The following is a 7,441-nucleotide window of genomic DNA, read 5'->3' as shown; positions in this document are numbered from 1 at the left end:
GCTGCCCTCATATAAAGCCAAAAATATTCAACTGGGCCGTCATGATGCTGCTCATTGTAACCTGAGAGTGATATTCCCTCTAATGTATTTGGGAAAAATTGTGTCCTCATGCGCTAACCGTATTTGCATCAGTCTTTTGACTGTTTTTCCCAGAGATGCTGCAAGATGTTTGGCTTAGTAAAGTTAAATTAAGTAGTACATGAGCCCTGAATGAAGGGATTTTAAAATGACAGCTTTTCAATACAATCCACTAAACATAGCCGGTCCACCTTTATTCAAACCATATGCAAGGAACAACATGTTTCCCTCTCAGAGGTGAGCCATAAAGAAGATAGCTTGCACTTTTGCAGCCCAATTGGCATTACAGATTCTGACTCTCATTAGTGTGGCTGGAGGGGCATGAGTGGAAATTATTCATTTTCAGGAGGGTGACACTTTTTCGCACATAGCGCATTTCAAGACAGCAAGACCACAGCAGGGGTGAAAAACATAAACATGCAGCACGTGATTACTTTAATTACATGCTGCTCTCTAGTACACATATACATATAGAGGACATCAACTAAAGATCTAACGTGATTATGTGTGCTCTAAACACTCACGCATGTGAGAAGAATTTAATCATATTCCTCTGACACTTTGTCTCAACCGCACATGCTTAGCTGTCAGAAAAAGTCGTTTATAAACCCTGACTTTATTGTTTCCTCCTCTCAGTCTGCTTCATTTGCACAAGGAGGCCTGTTTTTTTCCAGAGCTTTTGTTTAGCAGCTCTCATTCACACCACTCCTTTCTCTTTGACTTAGACACACACTGTGGCTTTTGCTGTGTATATATTATATAGCTTGTATATGGGTCTCAACTACTGTACTGTAATTGCAAATAATGTCTCCCATATGTGGCTGTTGTAATCTACCGCTGGAGCTTTCTCCTCTGGATAATCTTCTTGAGGGTAGGGTGTCTTATGAGAACGAACAGCATGATGAATAGATGGGGTTCTTTCTTCCTTTTGCCCAATTGTAGACACAAAAAAATGGTTGATTCACATGTGGGATGCATCTTGTAGAAATTAGTGGATGGTGTTTTTGAGGAAGAAGTTGTGTGCACAGTTTATCTGGTATCGTTCAATCTTGTCATGGTCTATAGGTTTGGACTTTTAATTTGTGTTATTTTCTGTTTTGATCATTTCCGATTTGCTTCCTTACATCTGGCCCTTTTGGTTCATCCTTTGTGTTCACCTATTCTCATTGTTTGTGTTTATGACTTGCTTCATCAGATTCGTGTTCATTTCGGTTTATGGTTCAGATTTCTTTGTCCCTTTCATTCTTTTTGTTTCTGTTTGTCTTCACCTTACCTCCGCTCACCATTCTTCTCCTGATCGCAGCTGTTAATCATCGTCTTATTTTTGCCTTTCCCCAGCTGCATCTAATCACCTGTCATTAGCTTCCTTAGCTTCTTGGTCACTTCCGTGCCTTCCTCGGTATATTTAAGCCCCTCTGTCTCAATGTTTTCCACTGGCTCCTTCTGTTGCTCTCCTTCCATGGCACCTGGTTGCTTGTAGGTTCCAGTGTTGTCTTTTGTTTGGATTGTAAGTTCATTGTTTTTCCTGCATTAACGAAAGTCATTCCCCTCCATCTTTTTGCATAGAGCCTAGAAAGAAAGTGTTTCTATATTTATATCAAATAGATTATAACTTATTTACCAAATGCTTAGGTTCTTCAAAAAAGCGAGGTTAAAAAAAAAATCTACAATTTTCTTTGAAGCTTAGTTTTTTTTTTTTCTTCCTCATTTACTTGTAAGAGTGAACGTTCTGATTTAGATCTTGTTGTCAAATAGCTATGCAGCTTGAATAAGTTCAGCTGGAATTAGGCTCGGGGGCTTAGCTGGTTTTAAAAAATCTGTCTCAGTGTCAGCATTTCCAGTAATACATCATCAGATGCTGGAGGCAATGAGGACATGTTCCTTAACCCTAACGTGATTCAAAGGGCCTTGGATGCTCACGCAAAAATCTGTATGCCGCGTCTCTCTGAAAGGCAGTAAATCTAAGATGTGGTGTCTCCAAATGTTGGATAAAGTTACCAATATAAATGTCTGTTTTAAAGCAACTAAAGAGTCGTGCTGCCTTGTGTTCCTCTGCAGTGTATCCTGTTTTCTGTCACTGAATTCTTGAATAAATGAAAACAGGTATGCTAATTTGAAGAACTGGTACAGCTTCAGTCAGTCAGTGCAAGTCATGATATATTTAGTTTGCGCATCTTATCAGAACGCTCCAACTATTGGCCTTCATATCAAAAGTCAACATGGGATTCATCTGAATTTTAGTAGCAGCTGCTCCACATGTAGCACAAAGAAACCTTCCTGTGTGTTTTATCAAAAATAATGTACTCTCAGAAAATGACTTTGTACTTCTTACTGCTGCAGAGGCTGGGTGTGGTTGTTCTACTGTCATTTTATTGATTTATTAACATTTTACATTGCTTGTCTTCCCAGAATTATTTTTGCATGAAACTATTGAAGGACTGTGTATGAAGYGACTTGTACTGAAGAAAGCTTACTTTTTTTTAAATGGATGACTATTAAACTGTAAGAAAAATGTTTTAATTTGGATCCTGCAAGTGGTTGTTGGATTACTTGTCCAAGTGTGTCTACATCAACATTTTATGTGTGACTGTTTTCCTCTGCCTTTGGTAAATCATATCAAAGATGTCCTCCCAGTTTTAGAACTTACTTTGAATGATGCTCTTTGCATTTAAAATAACTTCATATTTTCTTATCTCTGATAGGGGGAGTGACAAAGCAGCAGAGCAAATGAGACAGAAACTCAAACTGTAAGTTCAAAACTAATCAAGTTTGCATAAATTCTTACTATTACAATGCATGTATCCCTTATGTTCGAATGGAGGAGTGAATCAGGACTTTAGGCATGCTGGAGCAGAGATGCGTCTTGGGGATTCTGACACATTTGGTCTGCGTTAAACAGATCAGAGTTCGTTTCCCTCATTGGTCCAGACCTTTTGTGCAGGTGTGAGTACACTCAATTGAAAACTGGCATGGACCAAACAATCGGACTGAAAGGCACTCTCTGAGGTGGTCTTGGTGTGCTTCCAAATGAACTCTGGTGCGATTTGCTTCTGGTATAAATACAGACCCGCCTCTATTTGAACCAAAATCTGTATTGTATGAGCTGCTCTTGATATTCTAAGTGAAATTGCAGTTAACAGTACAAAAATTTGTGCAACCGAAATGAGGCAAGAAGTATGAATACTTTTCAAGGTGCTGCGTCTCAAAGGGTATGTCTAAAGTTTTATCAAGCAATATAAAAAAAACATTCAGGGTGTAAGAAAATGGATGGATGGATGGATGAGAATGTTCAAAAAATATATTCCCATTTAATTTTTAATGGAAAATTCACAAAGATCTTTTTTTTCTGAATAAATATCACAAATCTCAATCCTGAGGGGGTTTCTCCACTCCAAGATATTTTCAGGAAACCACTTTCAAAGAAACGTGGGTACTTTTGGTGTTTGACGTACTTTCCCACTCGGCCTGAAACAAACTTCTGAACACATTTGTGCAGCTTGATCCGTTTCTTCACTCTTTGTCACAATGTTTAGTCTATTTTCAAGTCAGTCATAGCACAATAAATCGTGAAATGCACTGCTCCCAGTGATGTTTTGAGATGGATGGGACACGACAGAGCTGACAACAAAGCTCTTCTGTGGAGAAGCCGATTGGAATAAACAGCACTGGACAGAAAACCTAACTGGGTCACTGAAAGTCAAGTACTTGTAATATTTTGCTGTCAACTTTTATGACTGTTCAAATTTCATCTCGGCAATATGAACATAGTTTTTGTTCCTATAAAGTTGTAATGAATGTTTTTCTCTCTGATAAGATATATTAAATTACATTTTGGATTACAGTAAGCATAGTCTGTCATAAACTAAATRCAATCCATATTACACACTGTCTTTAGCAGCGATATCTTGTCTAATTTTACTAGTTTCCTGCTATTGTAGAGGGATTTGGGAACCCATTTCTTAGAACAGTGCTTCAGTTTATTGAGGTACTTCTTTTTGCACAGTATCACCACAACACTTCAATCGGGTTAAGGTCTAAACTTCACTTCATTTTTTGTGTTTTTGTTTCTCTTACCTGCTGTGTTTGGAGTTGTTATTCTAATTAAAAGAGGAAAGTTTAACCATCAGACCACAAATGTGGCTTCATAATACTTTGGTGTACAGAGGAGTTTATGGTCTTAGACCAGCAAAAGAAGCTCAGATCAAGACCGCTCCATATCACTGTTCATCACAGGTGCTATGAGATGATTTATACTTATGTGCTGATAGTAGTTTTTATCCTACAAGACAATATAGTCGGACTTACCCACTGTGTATTGTCCCAGAAGTCTTTTGGTTCACTCAAATGCAACTTTGCCATGTTGTTTTTAGATAGAAGAGCTTTTCTCCGTCATCCCTTCTAAACAAGACTGACTTGTTCATGCTTTTTCTAATGGTGCCGTCAAGACGGCCTGAAGCCTGGGGAGTCGGTACTCTTAGAGGTTTTGGTGTTATTCTAAGCGTTGCACAATCTAACTTTAGGGTAACTTACTAAAAGAACAGAGAATTACTAAAGAAATTAGTCATTCTTTTAGCATTACTGAAAGAACACTCTTTTAGTAAGAGCATTCTAAACGGGGGAACATTCATTAAAGATGTACAGAAAGGAGAGACCTTATCTATGTAAGGGTTAGAGCTGTGCCAACAACAGGCATTACTACTCTGTTTCGTTTGGCTTTCTCGTCCTTTATTTCCCCATTTTATATCGAAGTGAATGAATTTTCTTTTCCCTGACAATGTCGTACAGATCCATTAAAGTGATCTAGGTTGTTTTCAGAAGAGTTAGCAATGAGGGGGTGGCCAGATACTTTTCCTATTTTTAATTTGTCACGTTAATTGTGTTATGCTTCTAGTTTCGGCTAGGGAATGCAAGCTGGATGTCTGCATTCCTGACCAGCTCACGATGTTCTTCAAATGGAGATGCCAGGATTTATTTTTTAATCTTGTGCCGAATGTTATCAACAGGCCACCCCCTAAAATGTCAACACAGCTCTCCGTATCATTATTCACACAAGAAGTTGTAACGTTTTGGCACCACCGTTGGAGAATATTGCTGGTCATTTAGTGTTTTGAGCCGTTGCACCTGGTCCGGACACCAGGAGGCAGTGCTATGTATTTTAAGCCGAATAGTTCATTAGTTTAAGCTCTTAGTCTATGGTCTTGAAGATCATTGCTTTACTTAAATTTTTACTGTTTATTATTGAAATGACAAATAATTTTTAATCTGAGAAACAGTTTATAGATACTTTTAAGCAATTATTATTATTTTTTTTTTAAGTTGGGTTTCATTTTCTGTTGAGATGTAACATATATTGATATTCCTTAAATTTAGTTTTGAAAAATTGTAATTTATGTTTTAAGGCTTTACATTTTATGGTTAACATCTAAAAAGTTATCACATTGGATGTATCACTCCTTTTTAAAATTAACTTTCTCCCACCATGAGACAAATCTGTACTTTTCGGTCACCCAAACCTTTAAACATGCAATAAATAGAGATATTTGTTTAAAATGTATGATAGAACCTAGGAATTTTCCTAACCCTTAAACTTTTAACTTTGCCATTCAGTTGTTACTCAAAAATAATTATACAGTATTTTGTTTTTTATTTACATGTATAAAATGTTTTGAAATATGTAAAAAAAAAAATAGCATGGAAGAATGAAATGCAAGAATGAAGGGAGATGTTTTTAATGCCAGATTACAAGATAAATGCATAAATTCTAGCTTGAATTTAAGTTCCTATATGACTACTGTACCTTCAGGTATTATAAAGCAATTCCTTCTGCAAGAAGGGGAGTGTGGATCAGAGAAGCAGCTTAAAGACTTAACAAACCTGCATCCTTCTGTGGGATTTAAGAGATCTGTGGTGAGCCAAGCTGATGAATGAATGACCCCATGGGGCAAAAACTGAATGTGGAAAAACTCCGGATTGGATACGCTCGGACTTCTGCTATGGTTCTTTCCAGTACTTTTAGTCTGATGTTCACTGCATCAACTTCACATTAAACAGGGAACACATTCTCACTTGTCTCTATTAAAAACATCTTATTGTTTTATCAGGGCTTAGCTTTGTTACTTGAATACAGTTGTCAGAATATGTTTGGCTCAAAAAAGTCACTGTAAACTAATGCTACACATGTGGTGGATAGAAAAAGAAGTAAAAATGCTCATCGAACATTTTTTCTTTTATTTGGTTGAGGCACACAGGGGGGAAGGGCATTTGCAATTAATTACTGTGACACATTATTATTGATTTATGTGAACTTTGGACATGAGCAAGTTATCTTGTACAGACAGAAGACACAGAAAAAGTGAAAATTACTACATAAAAAGTCCTTTCCTACCAGATAAACTTTATGTTCACAAACTGCAGCGGCCTCCTGCTGGTTGTTGACTCGCCCCTCAAATTAATTAAACTGCAGGGTGAATTGTGTTGTCTTCTTCCCCCCACATTTGGCTTGTTTCTTCCCTTGAGTTCATGTAATATCCTCACATAGATTATCTCTCTAGCTAAATAATGTATCGGTTCATTCTGCTGTATCACTACAAAGGGGCCACTACTTCATTTGTCACACATTTAGTTTTCAGTTTACAGCATTTCGTAATGACAGACTTCCCGACGGATATTAATAACGGTCCTGTATTATCATCAACACAGTGAAATGCTTATCAGCTTTTGATGAAAACAATGTTTTCATCAGAAGATTGTATTTTAAAATGACCTTTCTGCGATGTATTGTGGTTTGTTTACGTCTCATATGCTGTCAAGATTTCTAGATTTTCTGGAACTATATTTGGTCCTGGGGATTTTTTTTATTTATTTTTTCTCAAAGATCAAACACACAGCATCAGTAAATGCAATACAAGTCTTGCAACCTTCATCCAGGCTACTTTATTATCTGATAAATAATCATGTTTCATGCAGCACAGCCAAAGGATGTAGAGCTGTCATGGGCTCCAAATTTGAGGTGAACCTCATTCCCTCCACCCCACACACCTCCTCCCTGTTTCCTAATGGCTCATTACCTTCAAAGTGTGAAGTGATTTATGGGCAGCGGTGTGCCTGGGGGCAGTCCCTGTCTGAGGGGCTGTCATACACACTGATTGCCTCTGTTTGTTTGTGTGAATCTGTGTTTGAACATAACCTGTGTGAATAGGATACTTCGAAAGCAGCCCTGCTGTATCTTTTTTCCTTTTTCTTTTTCTTTCATCCAAACCCATTACGAGCTCTTTTCGTTCTTTGTAGCTGAGGCTGTTTGTTTTCCTTTCTGCATGAGTGAGACCTGTTCTTGGCCTTGTTCCTGGTAACGGGATACAAAAAT

General features: G+C 37.6%; 1 protein-coding gene across 1 annotated transcript in view; it reads left to right on the top strand.

The window, feature by feature from the left end:
• Positions 1 to 2,780: 2,780 nt before the first annotated feature.
• The window catches only part of znf469 (zinc finger protein 469), a 217,640-nt gene continuing 212,979 nt past the window's right edge, over positions 2,781 to 7,441 (top strand). The window contains exon 1 of the mRNA XM_017305413.1: positions 2,781 to 2,825. The gene's annotated coding sequence lies outside the window, so the exon portion shown is untranslated. The remainder of the gene's footprint in view (positions 2,826 to 7,441) is intronic.

This window comes from Poecilia reticulata, linkage group LG6 (assembly GCF_000633615.1).
Source record: "Poecilia reticulata strain Guanapo linkage group LG6, Guppy_female_1.0+MT, whole genome shotgun sequence".
NCBI lineage: Eukaryota > Metazoa > Chordata > Actinopteri > Cyprinodontiformes > Poeciliidae > Poecilia > Poecilia reticulata.
Note: the sequence above shows the minus strand (reverse complement) of the source record. Positions and strands in the feature narration are given on the sequence as shown.